Source organism: Danio rerio, chromosome 4, assembly GCF_049306965.1.
Source record: "Danio rerio strain Tuebingen ecotype United States chromosome 4, GRCz12tu, whole genome shotgun sequence".
NCBI classification, from domain to species: domain Eukaryota; kingdom Metazoa; phylum Chordata; class Actinopteri; order Cypriniformes; family Danionidae; genus Danio; species Danio rerio.
Window position 1 is genome coordinate 59,300,448 of NC_133179.1, and position 19,391 is coordinate 59,319,838.

The window sequence follows — 19,391 nt, forward strand, 5'->3', positions numbered from 1 at the left end:
TGTGAATATGAGAGTGTATGGGTGTTTCACAGTGCTGGGTTGCAGCTGGAAGGCCATCCGCTGTGTAAAACATATGCCAAAGTAATATCCAGTTCCTTACGTTGTGGTGACCTCTGATATTAAGCTGAAGGAAAATGCAGGTTCTTTCGTCTGCCCCCTCAGGATTAGCAGATCCAAATAAAAATGTCTTTGAGGCTCCCTTCCGCTGTCTCTCTTGTAGCAGGCTTCTTTCTTTTCCTGAAATAACAGAATCATCAGTCATCATTTTTGTCCATCATCAGTAACTAGGTCATTATGGACATTAATGTTTGTATTTTTTATTGTCTTTTTATTGGACATCAAGACTGCATTGATTTGATCGATAACTTTAATTTACAGTTTAAAAGTAGCACTGAAATATTTTTACAGATTAAAATAATGATTTTTAATGTCAATGCATTTTAAAATATATTTGGTAACACTTTATTTTGATGGTCCATTTGAGTATTAATAGACTGTCTGCTTAAAATCTGTTGATTCTGCTCCTTTAAAAGACATATAACTGACTATAAGAAACTTACCAAGTACATGTCAACTTACACCAACCCTAACCGCAACCCTAACAGTCTACTTATAATCTAATAAGAATTAGTTGGCATGTAGATGCAATGCAGCTTAAATTCAACAAACAGACCATCAAAATAAAATGTGACCATGTATTTTATTAATGTGAGGTCAAAGCTGATTTGTTAGCATCATTACTCCAGTGTCAGATGACCCTTCAGAAATCATTCTAATAGGCTAATTTGTTTGATGCAGTTGATATTAATATTAACATTAATAAAAGTAATCATTGGGAACACTTTTAAGTGACACTATAAAATTACTTACCTTAAATGAAGTCTGGCAAGGAAAAACAAAGTGGTAGAGTGAGTGGAGGACGATCCAAAATCTAGAAAAAAGTAATAAAAAATGTATCAATTACTAACACATTTTAAGAAATGGATACTTGTATTAAACAAGGGTGCATAAAACTGATCAGAAGAGAGTTAAGATTTCTAATTCAAATACTTTTCAATTTAAACTTTCTATTCATCAATGAATCCTGAAATAACAAAACATGATAAAAATAAAAAATCTTGCTTGATCAGCAGCAAATTATAAATACAATATTACATTTTGGACTGGAGCACTGATGCTGTAAATTCAGCTTTGAGAAAAGCAATGTAAACAATTTTTTAAAACCACTCACTTATGTTTAGATGTCAAAACTTTAAAATAACTGCAATCAAGACATGTATCAGATGCATGATAATGTAGGGATTTCTTATTCAAATGCACATTAATCTATTTAACAGTTAATTATAGTTTTACCTGCGTTTCCTCCAGCTCTGTGAATAGCTACCTTCATCTTGGCTCTTCTCTTCTGTTGTAGGGGTAATTTTGTCACTCCTGAAACCATTAAAATTAATATTAGTTTACATTACTGTGAAATATCAAAGTAACACATATGTAGGCCTACTACCTTTAACATTTTAATTCGCTCTTGTCGACAGTACAGTGCTTATTTTAGGCTAAATAAAGTAGACTACCTCCAATAAAACATTGTCAAACCTCTCATCTACACATAAAATGTAATTAAAAGCCGCCCCTTTTAATAAACAATAGCTAAGTTAGCCTAATGCTAACGTTACCTCTGCTAAGACTCTAACGGACTTTTTCCAAAGACACAACAGTCTCTATAAAAAAAACATGTTCAACAGAAATATTTCAATTACCAGTAAGAAAAGTGTCAGAAACAGTTGTATGTAACATTTGCGTGATTTTAGCGACTAAACTTACCTGAAATTAGTGAAAACTGCCGCATGAGAGAAGTGCTGTTGACGGTCAGGTGTCGTGTCGTTGCTCCGTTTCCATGACAACGCTCTCTGCTGCAGTGCTTGAATGGGGCTCGGTAATGGACACTTTAAAGTCACGCAGCATTTACATAAACATTTAAACAATTTATAAACATATTAAATAATGACTTTAATATTAAATCTTGATTTTTAAACTTAATTTTGTTTTGTTTTAATAATAACCTGTTATATTTAAAACCTCTTTTAGTTTTATATACTAAACTTTGCTTTTATTAATAACTATATTTTTATTTAGTGCCTCATTAGTTTTAAATGTAAAAAGTGTTAAACAAAAGTACTTATATCAGGTACAGAACAGCCAACAACATTAAAAACATCACCGGGTGGGCCATCGGATAGCCACTGGTGTCCCGACGGCGGTCCACCCACGGTAACCCGCTGGCGGCGTGCCACCCAAAAAAACGCCGGTGGGCCGACATAACTTTTAGAATGGGCGGCTTCCCGCTGGTGAGCCGACGGCGGTCCGCCCGTATCAAGCCGCTGAATTTGTGCCGACCAAAAAACGCCGACGGTCCGCCAACTCATTGTTTGCTGGGTTGTTTACTACTTCATACACTAGTTAACTAATATAGTTCACCTGACAGAGTTAATGAACACTAATGAGTGAATTCAGACACTGATGAACACCTGCTGTTAATAATCACAATTACTGAAGAAAATAAACAAGAAATACAAACAGTGACTTGAGTTACAACATTAAATAAACTCAAATAAAATAAAACACCTTCAGTCTCAGCAGAGGATCATTAAACAACTCCACAAACAACAGCAGACACACACTTATTACTGACTGATTTGACTTCCATAATATTCTCATTGAGATCCAACAGAAATTAAGGTGTTTTTTGTGTCACCATAATGGAGTGAGGGGCTGGTTTAGTTGGGCTCTTCACCCTTGAACTCATTTAAGAAGACTTTCCATCTGCTTGAATACAGAGTTAACAAAACGTTTGTACTATAGCAATAAAGTTGGGAAGTCAATAAATAGAGAAATCTATTTGTCTGAAATTAGTTCTGATAAATGTTTTGGTATAAATCTGGAAGAAGGGCCTCATTCAATAGATTTTATGCTTAGTTGCAGGTATTAACTTAATTAATGAGAAGTGGAAACAGAAAAGATACCTCTGTAATTACTTAACAGTTAAGAAATAACATACAAAAACAGTTCAGTTATGACAAATACACACTCAGACCTCATGAATCTGACCTTGTATCTCAACAATGGTAACATCTCAAATGTTTCATGCTGCAATGCATGCTGGGAGTGGCACTGTACAAATATCCCAGTATGCATTGCGGTATAAATAAATGTTGTATAATGGTCTAACAGTTTTCTTTATTTGTGTTTTATTCTGCTGTTGTTTATGTTTAGACTTTCAGTTGCCTGTTTGTGAGTTAAACTGTTAATTTTGTTAAATTTTGTTAAATTTGTTTTCACCATTATTGAGGTTCATATGCTGATTATTGATGTCTCTTTGATTGCGATTTACACCATAGAGCAGTGTTATTGTCCAAGATATTCTTAAAAACTTCCAGAAATCATTGCCATATATATATAGACATATAATGTAAAACAATAGATTTAACATTGAATAGCAGCAGTAAATTTTATTATACTAAATGAGAACAGACTCTGTCATTTAATAGCAACATGAACATCACCAGATCTTATTTAGGTTTTTGGCTGGCTTGCCTCAACAAAGGAGCTTTTAAAACTAAGTTCTTAACAATTGCAGCAGCCAAGATATATAAATGTTAAAAATAACAAGGCTAAGAGCCCAACTAAAGCAAACTCTGTTCTCCATGATGGTGACGTAAAACTTTAACTTTTTCTCAAGAAGAACTTTAGTAGATGTTATACAAAAATACATGTATTAAGTAATAAGTGTAGCTGGTGATGATGTTTGTAGAGTTGTTTAATCATCCGCTGATCATTTAAATGATTTAATCATTTGTTGTTCTTCAGGTTATTTCATTATAAAGCTGTGACTAAAGTTTTGTATGTTCTGTTCTTGTTTTTTTCCCTTCAGTATTTCTTCATTTGTTCATTGTTAATCCTCAATTATCATTTAATTAGTCAGTTAATTAATGAATTTACTTCAGCTTTGCTCCATGTTTCTTGAACACTCAGTAGTGTGGACACTTCAATAAAAACTGAAGTATATGCTCTGGGGTTTAAAGGGTTAAAGGTGTGAGAGGTAAAAACACAGTGTAAAATGTATTTTAACAGTAATATACTGTTAACTTAAACTACGGAAGTAGACTGTAAAAAAACAGTAGATTGCTGGCAACCACAGCTGCCAGTAGATTACTGTTAAATCAAGGAAAAAACAGTATTTTACTGTAAGACCTGAAGCTAATTTCTTCTGTCTGTCACCGTTGTGGAGGAGAGTAGAGCCAGTGTATGAGTTAAAGATGAACAATGAACTGCTGATGTTATTCGGCATGGTTTTTTTCTATTTAAAGATAGCGGCTGTTTAGTTGCTGATGCAGTCAGAATCTCTCTGGTGATTCCAGATTTACATGTATGTGTGCTGTTGTGAAAAATAAGAAATTAGAGTTAAACCGAACTTTTCTAATTAACTAAAATAAATTATCATTATAAGTATGCTTCTAAGCATATATAGCACATTACTTCATAAACTCATTCAGCAGTTGACCAAGTTGAGGCAGTTGCTTTCAGTGAGCAAAATGAGTTCACTTGAGTATTGTGTAAATCAATGTAGTCCATGTATTTTTACAGCAACATACTGTAAAATAACAGTACATTGCTGGCAACTGCAGCTGGCAGTATTTTACTGTTTTTTAACGGGACAATTTTTAACAGTGTAGTATTCAACGTTACTGTAATGGTTATTCATTTAAACCAACTTGTTATAAAAATACTTAGTTTGCAATTGTTGTCCGAATTAATCTGCAACGAAATCTGTTATAACAGTACAAATATTGAATGGTATAAGGGCTCTGATTGGCCATAGCGTTCATTGTAACTCGGAACACGATTGGCTGCCGTAACAAAGAATAGGGTGAATCTTGGTTCCAGCTCGGGACGTGATTGGCCAGCATGACCAAGAATTTAAAAAAATCTTGGTTCCAACTCAGAACGTGATTGGCCGGTGTAACCAAGAATAACCACAACTTACAGGTGACAGTATGCGCCACTGGCCCAGTCTGCACTGTGTGGCATATTTGCCGACATATAACAGAGACTGAAACATTGCTCACACTTGTCTGAGGTGGTCATTTTGACTGCAATCTTGTTTTAGGTTGGCACTTTGTTTTTGAATATTGTCTGCTTTTCGAATGTGTATCTGTGCTGCAGTAGAACGCCTTAGCCTCACAGCAAACATTTTGGTCTACAAGCTGTCACTGCCATCTTCCCAGGAGAGTGGCTGTACTGGTTTCTTCTGGAAGTCCTGAGGGATGTACGGGACCAAGACATTAGAGCAGTTGGGGCAGCCTTTGAACCCAGGAGAGCACCCCACAGGCTCTGTGCTGGCGGCCCCAGAAACTCGATTCACTCCAGAGTAGAACCGAACATCTCAGGCAGGGGCAAACCGCGACCGCACTGCACTGAGAGCAACGCAAAAAAATCCTGAATGGGCCAGCCAGGAGTCGAACCTAGAATCTTCAGATCCGTAGTCAGATGCGTTATCCATTGCGCCCCTGGCCCAGTCCACATCAGCAGTGCTCATTAGCATGCTGCTTGGAAAGAGGACACGGCTCGGTGAACATGGAGTTCCTTCAACGCATGCTGTGCTTTGTTGTCATGGCAAGTTGTGGTGTCGATAGGATGCTCTTACACCGAGCATGTGACAGTCCCTCCCAAGAAGAACTGTGATCCAGGCTCTGAGACTTTCTCTTCTCCAGGAGGAGGTTGCAAACGTTAGTTATTTTTGTCAGAGCAGCTGCAGCACACCTGGGTGGAGGCCCACAGCTAGACTTGAGGCCATCCTTTACGCAGACCTTCCCTGGTGGTCTAGTGGTTAGGATTTGGCGCTCTCACCGCTGCGGCCCGGGTTCGATTCCCGGTCAGGCAACTTCCTTTTCACCTCCATGCTGAACTTTGAGGAGTGGTTAACTCACTTGGCGAAGGCAAGAAAGCGGCTCTGAGCGCAAAAGATGTCCTTCGAGCCGGAGTCGAACCAGCGACCTAAGGATTGCCATCATCCCACCTACAGTCCTCCGCTCTATCAACTGAGCTATCAAAGGCTTACAGGGCAGTTCCACAACCACATCCTATAAGGTAGCTGCAGACCGACCGCTGGCCAAAAAGGACAGAAGCAAAAGCACTCAAGCCTTCCCATACTGGGAGTCGAACCCGGGCCGCCTGGGTGAAAACCAGGAATCCTAACCGCTAGACCATATGGGAACTGCCACACTTGAAACCCAGTCTTGGCACAAACTCCAGTTCATTCTGATCGCTGGCACGTCCCTGCTCCGCTTGCACAAGTGCCACTCATACACTTACGCACTCTCTCATACACAGTTTCTTGGTTTCCGTAAAACGAGAATCTTCTGATCCGTAGTCATAAGCGCTAACCTTTGTGCCACCGTCACTCTGTTCAGCACCTTGTTAGCACTTTGCTTGAAGCAAGGACAAGGCTCTGTCAACCCGGAGTTCCTTCACCACACATTCTGCTTTGTTTTTATGGCAAGAGGTTGTGTGGATGGGATGCTCTTACAGGATTCCTGACAGTCCCTCCATAGAAGACCTGAGATCCAGGGTCGGAGACTCTCTCCTCTCCAAGAGTAGGTCGGCTGGATGACCTCTAAGTGGTAGGCACTTATACCGCACGTAGGCTGGGTTTGCGATTGATGTAGCTGTAGTAGACATTCATAAAAATAAAAAAAATATATAAACTGCTTACTCTGAGGTTGTGTTTAGGGTTGGGGTAGGAGTAAAATTGAATAAAACACAGCAGGTTACCGTGTGGTTGGGCCTAGGGCTGGGGTAGGTGTGATTTTAATAAACTGCGATAGGTTGTATTCTGTGCCATGTACGAGACATTGAATCAATGAAACCCACATGGAGGTTTGTTACTGTGAGGTTGGGTTAAGAGTTGGGGTAGGTTGGGAGGTTGATAAAACACAGCAGGAAACTGTGAGGTTGGTTTAAGGATTGGGGTAGGTTTGACATTCAAACATAACTGGTTGGACGCAGTGTCTTGTACCAGACATTAAATGAATGAAAACTCCAGGAGGTTTTTACAGCCCACTTGGGGCTGACCAGGTCGTTTGGAGCAGGCTCCGATTTCTATTTATACCTTTCTCAGTCAGGTAACTTCCTTTTCAGTAGTATGAGCGTCTGCACTGTGTGGCATGCGTGATTTTTTTTCCCAAACCAGTTCAGCGCAAACCACGCCCCCTACGCGAAAACCCCACCCCGCTGCTGTGACTCACGTCCGTGGCTCGATTTCATTGGTCCAGCAGCTCCAGCTTTATCACAATGGCAGCGAGCACAAACTATTTTTTAATAAAAGACCTAAAATACGAAAGGTTAACAAAGTGCGTGTATGAAATAAAACGTAGTACAAACAATCTACAGCTTATATAAAAAGCTGTGTTTAATGAATAAAAATAGTGCCAAAAATACATGAAGTAAACACACACACAACATCATCTTAACAATGAGAAAAATTTTACTCAAGTACAAAAACCAGCAAAAAACACACAAACATAATATTTATTTAAAAAAACATTTTTATATATTATTAATTTAACACAGCCCCTGCATGCAAACATAACCTCTTTATCTTTCGTTGTCTAGTATAAAATAGTTAAATTGAAAGATTTATTCTGACAATATCTTGTATTAATTCAGAGAAGTGGAATAGGAATGTGAAAAATTTGTTGTCAAAATTCAGATATTTTGCAAAATAACCCATTTTTTTAATTAAAGAATGTTACATTTGTTACATTTACACATGCTTATTGGCCTGTATGAAATATGGTATCAAATTTGAAAATATTTGAAATATATAATGTTTAATGAAACTAAAAGGTCCTGTTAGACTCAAATTTAAAGAATTAAATTATTTATTTCTATTGTCTATGCTTTGGGATTTGTGGATATTTCTTTTATAATATTGAGTAATAAATGATTTACTGAGTAATTAAGTTTTTAATTAAATTGAATAAAAAGTTATTTAAAATACAATTGTATTTCTTTTTAAATTATAATTAGTAATAATCAATAATGAATTACGTTTTCAGCGTAACTTACCCAACACTGCACATAATCTGCATATCAGATGAAAATCAACTGAAGCACAAGTACATTGAACTATACCTGTTTCTATACAGAGTTTGAATGTTTAATAACTGCAAATGAGACCAACATATGTTCTGCAGGCCTTTCAAATAAGGCTTTCATTTAATGCTGAAAACAAGTTAAAATTGATCATAATATGATTCCTCTCACAGTACCTATTGTTTTACCTTTAATGACCAGAAAATGAGAATAATCAGTTGGACAGCAATAATATTCATTGTTAGAGCCCTCCAATAAAAAATAAATAAACAATACCCATTTTGGTAACACTTTATAATAACTACACGCTAATAATGTATTAAGCATTAGCAAATTTAATTTATCATTTGTTAAGCATTAACTCTACATTAACAGAAGTTAGTAAGCAGTTTGTAACAACAGATACAAATGCTCTATTCTTGATTTATAAGCACATCTATAATGTGCTTAATGATTGTATTTTCATATTTTGTTAATAATAATTTTTTCAATACTTAAGTATTGTATCATTTACAAACCAATTATTTGAGAGTACTTTGTGGCTTTTAAAGATCATTTAGAACGCATAAGTAAATAATAAACCATTCAAATTAACATTTATATATCTTATTATTCAGGCATATACTAATAATTAATTTGTATGTTAATAAATGCTTTAGTATTTTAACTTCATCCAGTTTTGTGACCTAATCTAAAGTGAGGACTATTTATGCTTTATAAATCCCTTATAAATAACAATTAAAGGCTCAGTTATCTTCTAAACAGGGGAAAAAACACGACTTGATTTATTTCTTATTATTTGAAGATACATAAATGAATCTGTATCAAATGAAAAATACATTTTTGCAATCTTAACTAAAATAAAGTTACCGTACAGTTTAAACTTCGCTAAATAACATTATAATGTTGTTTCATAATATATTGTTAAATTATTATATTGTTGTTGTTTTTTTATCCAATTTTATGTCGTATTTTGACACTCCTGTTATTCGGCAATGTTTAAACTTTACAGTAATTTTATTTTTTAGATAGGATTACAAAGATGTACTGTTCATTTGACTCTGAGCCTTTAATTGTCATTTATTAGGCATTTATAAAGCATAAATTGTCCTCACTTTAGAAATAGGTAGAGTGGCTCTGATAGGCTAGTTGGCTTTTGCAGAGGTGGCCAATCCTGGAGCTTAGTTGGTGTCATCAGTGGCTCTGGAAGCGTTGGCTATGGCAGCAGCAGATCTGCCAGCTCTAGCACCACGGGCTCTGGCAGTTTTGCTGGAATGGGTCTGAATGTGCTTGAGGCTTTGTGAGCGGTTCTGTTGACAGTAACTCTGGTGAATCTGGCATCAATAGCTCTGGTGGCAACTGGCAGCTCAGGCTCTGACATGGTGGCATCTTAACAGCGTTAACTCTTGCAGTGGTGGCAACTACAGTGACCCCTACAACCTTGTGCCTCAATGCACATTGTACAAGCGCACAGAGGTTGAGTAAGTGGGAATATGGGGTTCATTGTTCCTGAAAAATAAAAATAAATTACACAAAGAAACTTTAAAAAAAATATTAGTACAATTTTGACATTTCTAACTCACCTACTTGATCCTCCCCTTTTGTCTACAGTCTTTACCAAAGTGCAAACCATTTTTGCCCCACAGCATATTTTTGGACAGTCGTTATTGACAAGCCATGCCTGATCGAACATGAACATTGTGCTGGCACCTTTAATGAGCCCACAGAAAAAAATATAAATGTTTAAATGTTTAAGTGTGCAGAAATGTTAGATATTTTTATTTTACATTTAGAAATTTCAAACGTTTACAACAATTATGCAGCAGTATTCTAAATGATCTGTCAACAAAACATACAGGAAATCTGTAGGACATGTATGTAGCATTTGTTCTCAGATTCATTCATTCATTATTTTAATGAAGCATTTTTACCTAAAGATCACCTCAGATGAGATAAGTGAGTGAAAGTTTACTTTGTTCTATAAAAGCAAGGTTTTGTTGTTTTTGTGAGTATCCACAAATAAAAAAACAGTTGCTGCTTTGAATGGTCATTCTCTTATCTTAATGACCAAAATGACAGAATATTTGAAGATTTACACTGCCATTAGAAAAAAAAATACATATATACACACGCAAACGCAAACGCAAACGCACACGCACACGCACACGCACACGCACACGCACACGCACACGCACACGCACACGCACACGCACACACACACACACACACACACACACACACACACACACACACACACACACACACACAAACAAAAAACTGAGTTCAAACCAAACAAATCATGTCTAAACCAAAAACAGAACTCTATGAAATGACAAGACAGACCACATTTATAGCACAGGGACTAGTCCACATTAAACAAGAAGGGGGAGACAAAAACATACAATTTACAAATACAATAAACTAAGCCAAACATCTAAATACAAATCTAAATTTAAGTTAAATAAATTCTAAATAAGGCAAAACTAAATATAAATCTGAATAAACAAACATTGCAAATCATTTTTGAACCTTATCTAAACATGAGCTCTCCTCCCAAGCCATTAAGCCAATGGTATCGGCAGGCGGAACCAAAAGTTGGCATCTTGCGGCACGTCGGACCTTTAGTTGGGCGGACCACACCCGGAAACTCTGTTCCTCGTCGGCACTGCAGCACGGTAACTTAAACTCAAAAGAAAACTAAATTAACAAAACATACAGTACAGATAACTGATTTTGTGTGCACCCAAAATAGTAATAAATGTACTGTGAATAATAAAGAACGGTAATAAAAAAAACCGAAAGTGTGTGTGTTTTATTAAACTTACATATGAAAGAAACGAAATGTATAAACACAATAACTGAAATTATTGTGACCAATAAATAATCTTAAATGAATATGTATAGCGTGTGTGTGTGTGTGTGTGTATGTTTGTGTATGTATGTGTGCGTGCATGCCTCACTCTCAATGTGTGGCCACCACGCACACACACACACACACACACTCTCTCTCTCTCTCTCTCCATCCTCTCATACAAACACACACACACCCTTTCTCTCTCTCTTACACAAACACACACACACAGTTGTGGTTATAAATGTGTGTGTTCTTGTGTTCAGATGTCTGTTTCCTCACTCTGGATCCAAACACAGCACACACTCGTCTCATTCTGTCTGAGGAGAACAGAGAGGTAAAGAGTGTGTGGGAGAATCAGCCGTATCCTGATCATCCAGACAGATTTGATGGTCTTTATCCTCAGGTGTTGTGCAGAGAGAGTGTGTGTGGACGCTGTTACTGGGAGATTGACTGGAGTGGAGATGTTGCTGTGTTTATATCTGTGTCATATAAGAGCACCAGGAGGAAGGGAGGAGGTGATGAGTGTGTGTTTGGATCTAATGCTCAGTCCTGGAGTTTGCGCTGCTCTACCTCCAGTTCCTCATTCTGGCACAATAACACACGCACTGCTCTCCCAGTGAAGCCGCTCAGCAGGAGAATAGGAGTGTTTGTGGATCACAGTGCAGGAACTCTGATCTTCTACAACATCTATAGAGACACAATGAGCCTCATCCACTCTGTCCAGACCACATTCACTGAGCCACTCTACCCTGGGTTTGAGCTTAGTTCTGGATCATCAGTGAAACTGAGCTGAAGACTGACTAGAGATTTACCCAGAATCCTCTGCAGGAGCAGTTGTTATGGAAAGTTGCGCTGGATGGATCTCGACAAACATCTTCTAAGTTTCAAAAAAGAGGCTGAGGTCTACAAAGTTGTCAAGTTGAAGCAGTTTATTGTTACAGCAGAGTTGGTCGATTGATTTCGCTCCTAAAAATGTTCCAAAACCCACAGTTTATATACAGGTTTTAAGTCATCATGAAACAGTGGTGTAGCATGAGCATCACATTATTTCCAGGCTCTAATAGGATTCTAGCCTTTATATTGATGGCTGTATGTTTTTCTGTTTTTGCTTATCTTAAAGGTCATATTTCAACACTTTTTTTAAAAGATTCTCCCTATGCATGCTATTGCATTGCAGGTTGAGCAAAGTTGTTTTTAAGTTGTTTTTGTCATGGTCAATACATCAGTACGTGTTGCATATGCTGTCTGAATGGTCTTACTACACCGCTGTTTACTTCTGTGTGTTTTACTCTGCATCACTTGAATGTATTTCTATATGTTTAACAGTGTATTTTAATAGTGGCAGATTATAGAGTGATTATATAGTGATTACATAATAAAAGTTCCTCTACAATTCTAATTCCTCTATAATTATAATTCCCTTAGGGACTTAATCAAAAAAGTCCCTTTCCTAAATCCCTCACTGAAGTGCAACTTAAGAATCCAACACTTGCAAAGTCTTAACATACTTGTGCAACCAAAAAGTTGCCCATCTACATCCTGCAATTGTCAGCACCCTTGCGCCGCACTTCAGAGGAGAAACAGAACCAAACATCTCCCTCCACTTTTGACTTTAGAAGGAGTAAAAGATCCCGCTCTCCCTAACTGAATACTTTTTTGGGGGGGGAGTTGAACACACAATAATCATTAGTCAGGTTAAAAATATATGCTTGTCAGCCTTGCTCACAGTTGTTGGTATACAGCATATATACTTGATTAATCATCATTTAATAGAAATCATATATTTGTAGAATATTCTCGGCGCCTGTAAAAGAGCCATATCTGATGTTTTATCCCATGTCGCCAGAGGTACTTCTGAGTACTGTCTGGTGTTGGAGCAGACAGTGGGTTTTTAAACCGCCAGTAGAGTCTGCTCTTCTGCTTCTCTTGCCATTGGATACCAAGGTGTCCCTTGACCGTAATCATCTTCCCTCTTTCCCCGTGTACATCTGATAGGAGCTCTGGCAGCTTCAATGAACTCCTAAATACATACAGAAATGTATACTAGTAAATAGGGCTTAAATAATCACACAATTTTCCAGTTAAGTCCACTCTATTAGCTTTTTCCTGTATTATAGATGATACCTTGCTTAAAACTCTCATCTTTTAAAAATTAGTAAAAATTTAAAAATTCAAAGAAATTAAAGGCAAAAAGAAATGTAAAGTAGTAATTGTTTTTTAAAACTCACCCAACTGGTTCAAATCTGGCCCAAAGACTTCATTGACATGGTCTCTGCAGTCATGCACAATTCTATTCACTTGCACATTGGCCATCTGCTTGGCAGCAGCTTTAACACGCATCGATCTGAGAAAAGGCACAACACAACAAAAGAGAAATACAAAAACAAGTAGACCAATTCCTATGAATATTCCAATCTTGAGCAACCATGATCCAAATACAGAAGCAAACCAGTCACTGAAGTTCTTATTGTAGTGGTTTTCAATTTTTCTCTTAATGAATCAAACTCAGTCTGTAGGTTATGAATATCAGAAGAATATACTTTATTGTCGACAACAAAGGAGAACTTTCAGGAGACCCCCAGTAGCATCTCTGTCTGAAAAATTCTGTCTCACTCAAATTCTAGCCTGCTTAAATAGTCTTTTACACCAGTTTTTTTCTTTGTTCTCGATATGTTACACAAGATCCCTCCTAGTTTAACCCTTGACCCCAAATTCCACCTCTGTCATCTGTTTTTCCCTTATTTTTACATATGTCACACAAATTCCACCTAGGTTAACCCCTGACCCAAACCTGGTAACTATATAACTTATCCAGTTCTTGTGATTGGCAATTCTTCTAATGGTATGCAAGTCTAAAAGCAGATTATACACATACAATTTGAATATATATATATTAACTTCACACTTTAAAGAGTATAAAATCCACTTCATATTATCCCTCCTCTTAAGGCTTTAAGTCTTAATATTCTTGTTTTTTTTTGCCCATAGTGCAACTCCATGACCTAGCCCTTAGCCATACTACCTAATGACAAATATATGTCACAGTATTATTACAAATGACCAGATCATGTAATTGCACTTTGGAATAAAATCGAGCCAAACTTCTGCGCCCACTATTGACGAGGACACAGTAAAAGACTCGATTCTATTTTGTTGTTATCATAAGAGGTAATGTTTTAAGCATACAGGTGGTTATACATTTGCTTCTGGGGGTCATGGTTATTTAACACACAGTAAAGAATAAAACTAAAACTAAAAATAAACATACACAATCTCCCAATCTATGGTCACAACACAATATTCTAATCTAACACCCACAAAACATAATCAGTAGAGTACGTTGATCTTCAGCCCAGATACTTTGCGTATCGTAGAGAGCCGCCGTTTTGGGGTAGAGGTTGTCTAGCACTTAACACCCAAGGCATGGATCCTCTTCATCATCCTCTTCTTCTAAACTATCAAAAATTTTTAGCACTAGTTCATCTTTTTGACTCTAAATCTGGCACATATTTGCGAGCATTCTTTGTTTCGTTCTGGCCTTAAAAAGTGTTGATAGAGACGTTATGTTGAGAGTCTGTAATCGGAAGTTATGATTATCAAAGCTTGACCTTGTGGCACCTTCTGTATATCTCACTCAGGTATATTATCAGAGTTACTTATTTAACTGTTCTGATAAACTCCTCCTGCCACACTTTGCACTTCATTGAGCTTCAAGATTTTCTGCCTCCTCTGTTTCCTGTTAGCTTTCTCTTACTGGAGCTTTTTCCTTTGGCTGTCTTGTGCTGTGGTCCAGATGGTATCCAGTTGATGGCATCCCCTTTGGTAACCTTTTCTTAAGGTCTATTTCTCCTGACTTCACTCTAGTTTCTCCAGAACAACCTCAGATATACTTGATCACCGGATTAATCTCCTGCTTCTGGTCCTTTCTGGTTTCCTGTACAGATATCGCTTTGCACATGGCAGTTAGTTTCCTCATAAAAGACCAAACTTCTTTCCAATGCATTAGAAATGTTCTTCAAACGTTCCACAAGGTTAAATACGAGATTACTTGCAAGGGTCGACCCATTAGTACTTCATGCAGTGTTAGTTGCTTGTTTCTGTCAGTTTTCATGCAATCACTTGTTAATGCAAAAGGTATATTATTTTAACACATCTTGTTAAACTAGGCCTTGATGAATCATCTTTAGCTCTTTCAATCATTCCTTACAGTTATGTGTAATTTCTCAATTTTCTTGATTTCCAATACTTTATCAGTTCATTTATTTATCTATTCACTGAGTCATATATCCACTTATTTATCTACTTAATTACCTTTATTCACTTTAATTGACTTTAATTACTCTAATTTATTTTTAAATGCAGACACATTAAACTTATTTCTGAAGGTATTCTAAATATGAGACTTATGAGACTATTATCTTAAATATTGTAACTGTTTCTTCTTCCCTGCTCTGCTGATGGAATTACCTTCACTCATCTACCACAACTGTCATGCCCAAAAACTTGTATCTCTTGCCCTAAGCTAATTTTATCATTTCACAACATCCACAATCAAGTTCTTGAATATCCGCTTAGGCCTATTGCCGATCTTTTACTCACATTCTACTTTGCACAGATGTCACATGTGTACAACAATTCACTAATCACTGCATTCAAAAAGGCGATTATTATCCTTGCTGCTCAATTTTCCTTACCACTTCACCCTTGATTCAAACCATGTACATCTCAAATGCCAATATCTAGAAATGCTGTTGCCTCAACAATCTGTACTTTGTATGTAATACATAAATCTTATTTGTCTTTTTCGTTCACCTCTAATGCTAGATATATTGTTCATAGATACTAGTATGTTGTTTAATCATCTAATTGAGGTTGTGGCTCTATACTAGGGTTAGACCTGCTACCTTATTTTCTTTAATGTAAAATCAATTTTTTATTTATCAGCTTAACAGTTATTATTGCATATAGATTAGATAAAGAATGTTGTTAACACTAAACCCTTCATCCCTAAAAAATGTTATTTATGTCTTTTACTTAGCTTGAGCTAGATGTACCTGCAGAAAACTAAGTCCTACATGTTATAATATCCATCACGGAATATTCTAAATCTTTTTATGCATTCTAATTTATGTATATCAGCCTATTTACTTTAGGGGTAACCAAGTGTCTATACCCTCCTCTGATAATAACCTGAACAGAAATTCATTACTTTAACATATTTGGCATCCAAACTAACAAATACAAGTACAGGAACCTCTGCTAAGAAATTCTCTATCACTGACTGTTCTTAAATCATAAACTTTACAACATCTACTTATTTCTGTTTTGACTAATGCCTTAATCAAAAATTTAATTCAAATCAAATTCAAATAGAATCCATTTTAATAGTCACCTACACAATCACAACCAAATTGAAATTGACTTTAATTAGAAATGCCATAACATATCTAAGTGTTTCTAATATTGCTATGTTCTCAAAAGTTTCATTAATGCCTATTCCAGCATATAACAGAACTGCATCTGGTTTAATTTTAATTAATCCTCCCTATGCTGGCTAATTTTGTCTACCTTTATGTCCTGAACTGTTAATCATTATTATAATTTGACACTTACCTAAATAATTTCTTATTTTGCATTTTATATTAATAAGCATTTTTGCTTTTCAGCATTTTCAGCTCCTAATTCCTTCCTGCTCTCACATCAAACTGGTTATACATAAATTTTTGTTGTAATTTTCTACAAGTTGACTGAAAAATCACTGGATTTCTTTATAGGTTCCTCTCTATCTGATCTGATTATTCATCTTTAGTCCTTAATTCTTCTTTGCTTTTAATTATTTCTTCACATTTGTAAAACAAATGTTTTCTGTTTTTTATTTTTAGACACTTTTCTTTTTCAAATATTATTTTAGTACATTTAGAATTGTTACTTTTTGACCTATTCAGTACTGTGAGTTCATTTCATTTTTTTTCATTCTCTTCAAGTATAAATCACTTTTCTGTCTTAATCTCTGAAATAGCTTTTCTCTCAAATCTTAGTTTAGTTTACTCAAAATAAGTTTTCCCTAATTTTAACTTAAATACTTAACTCCATCAACTTCTAACCCAAATTATTATTTTTTTCAGTTATCAAAAACTGTTTTTTATTATCTTTTTTATCACCACCATGCATTATAATTTATCCTCTTATGTTCAATAATCTCTATGAGTTAACCTATGAAAATGAACCAAAATAATTTAACATTCTTCATAATTTATCATTTCAACATTACACATTTAAAGTTTCATTGTACATTATCATCTAAGACTTTTCACAGTTTACATGATACTTTTCTTTTTATCAAATTGACAGGAGTCTGATTTGATACAAGAATGGGTAGCTACACTTTTGCTCTTATTTTGCCCTCTGAGTGGTCACATTGTAGTCAATTTGGACTATAGGTCGACTGCTTTGAGATGGACTACCATACTCTCCCTCCTGACACCCCGAGAAGACAACTGGTTCATAGATTAGTGCAGTCTTTTCTGTGGTGTCCATATCAGGGCACAGTGTTTCCCCCTTCTCTTTGTGCTGGCTTCTTTTCTTTCATTGAGCTGTTGTAAAGTTCTGGTGGAGTGCTTTTTCTCTTTGATCAGTTAATCATTAGCTTGTTTGCCTCTTTTTAGTGTCTCTGAACATAAGTAGCCTTTCCAGTCCTCAGTAATTCCTGGGCATGCAGTTCCTGCCTCACTGCTTTCACAAATGTCCACAGCCAACAGTTTGTCCATTGTGTTTTTCAAACACCTTTTCCATTTGACAGTGCACTCAGAGATGTCTGGTAGATAAGAGACCACAGTCCCCCAAAGTCCATCCCTATGTCCTCTTAAGTAATATATGGAATTTAGCTCATAACCTATAAAAGTCTTTTCTTCTTTCCCATGTTTTTACCATCAAATGAAGACTCCTCTCATCTATTTTCTCCTCTCTACGGTTTTAACAGTTTATTTTTCTCTAATTCACAATCATTTTATCATATGTAAATATGTTTAATTTTTTATTTCTATTCTATTTCTAATTAATTTCTTTAGCTTCGGATTATGCTTTACTTTACATTTCTCCTCATCTTTGCTAGTGTTTCTCTACTAACCGGTCATTTTTACATCGTATTTTAATTTCCCTAACATTTTCCATACTCAGTTTTTATTTTCTCACTGCTTACATCAAATGTTTCGTCTGTTTGCCATTTGACATTATCTTATCTTTTATTTTCTCTGCCACGTATTTTAGTATTGTATTTTTTATTTCCATATCTGTTTTTCCATACCTGATTTAACTCAACAATACTACATGGTGGCCCAATATCTGGTATAACTGTTCAAAATCATTACTGCTATAGCTCAAAGTTAATATTATTAATTAAATTCACATATTTATTTACTAAAATCATTTTTCATTTTTGAAATGCAATGTTTAATTATCAGTTATCTTCTTACTGCCTACACTCTTAAATATATATATATATATATATATATATATATATATATATATATATATATATATATATATATATATATATATATGGGCAATATATATATATATATATATATATATATATATATATATATATATATATATATATATATATATATATATATATATTTTAACTCACTCTATCATGTTTTAACATTTACCCAGTGTGATTTTCATCTAAATCACTTTACTTTACTACAAATAGATGATGGCTTAGATCTTATGTAGCTGACTTTGAGAAAGATGAAACAAGCATTTGTATTGCCCTTAAATACAAACAAATTCTCTAAAGTCAATTATTTCTTCAAATTGTTACTGCTTTTTACTTTTTATCTTATCTGTTCAATGTGCCTATATTGTAAGCATATTTTAAACTTTTAATTTGATCTATGAAACAGTGGATTTATTTTTCTATTTCTATTTTATTCTTTTTCCTTTCTGTAATTTAAGTTTTTAGCTCTTATGTTTTCTTATACATTTTAAAGCTTATTTTGTTTCACATTTTATAATTAAATTTTCAATTAATCAATATTCATTTTTCAAGTTTTCTTTTTCTATTTTATTCTTAATTCAAGAACTAACTTATATGTTATTCATTCATACTTATTTAGTAAATCTATTTGTTTATTAATATATTCTTTTACTCCATACTTCCTTTATCTCTATATATATTCATCACTATGGCTTCATTTATTCTTTTCCATTAGTAGAGTTTCAAACTCTTTTCTATATAATATAACTCTATTATTAGTATTTCCTCATTTCATTTATCTTACTATACCACTTTATAATATATCTATTCATCAATAACTTATATTCTATCCACAATTATGCTAAAGTCTATGTCATTATTTTATCTAATAGTTTGATATTCTCT

The 19,391-nt window shown here is 35.2% G+C and overlaps 1 protein-coding gene, 2 long non-coding RNA genes and 3 other non-coding genes across 7 annotated transcripts in view; 2 read left to right on the forward strand and 4 right to left on the reverse strand.

Moving 5' to 3' along the window:
• Positions 1-19,391, reverse strand: part of LOC137491106 (uncharacterized) — a 1,257,671-nt gene that overhangs the window by 343,400 nt on the left and 894,880 nt on the right. The gene's annotated exons all lie outside the window — the stretch shown is intronic.
• Positions 5,867-5,938, forward strand: trnae-cuc (transfer RNA glutamic acid (anticodon CUC)). The gene has a single exon. It is a non-coding gene; the product is annotated as a tRNA-Glu (tRNA).
• Positions 6,024-6,110, reverse strand: trnay-gua (transfer RNA tyrosine (anticodon GUA)). Its single transcript is given in 2 exon segments — positions 6,024-6,059; positions 6,074-6,110. It is a non-coding gene; the product is annotated as a tRNA-Tyr (tRNA).
• trnae-uuc (transfer RNA glutamic acid (anticodon UUC)) lies at positions 6,199-6,270 on the reverse strand. Its single transcript has one exon. It is a non-coding gene; the product is annotated as a tRNA-Glu (tRNA).
• LOC137491169 (uncharacterized) lies at positions 10,775-12,206 on the forward strand. Its single transcript, XR_011011152.1, has 2 exons — positions 10,775-10,826; positions 11,269-12,206. It is a non-coding gene; the product is annotated as an uncharacterized lncRNA (long non-coding RNA).
• Positions 11,917-13,349, reverse strand: LOC101884463 (uncharacterized). Its single transcript, XR_224217.6, has 2 exons — positions 13,234-13,349; positions 11,917-13,025 (listed from the first exon to the last, which is right to left on the reverse strand). It is a non-coding gene; the product is annotated as an uncharacterized lncRNA (long non-coding RNA).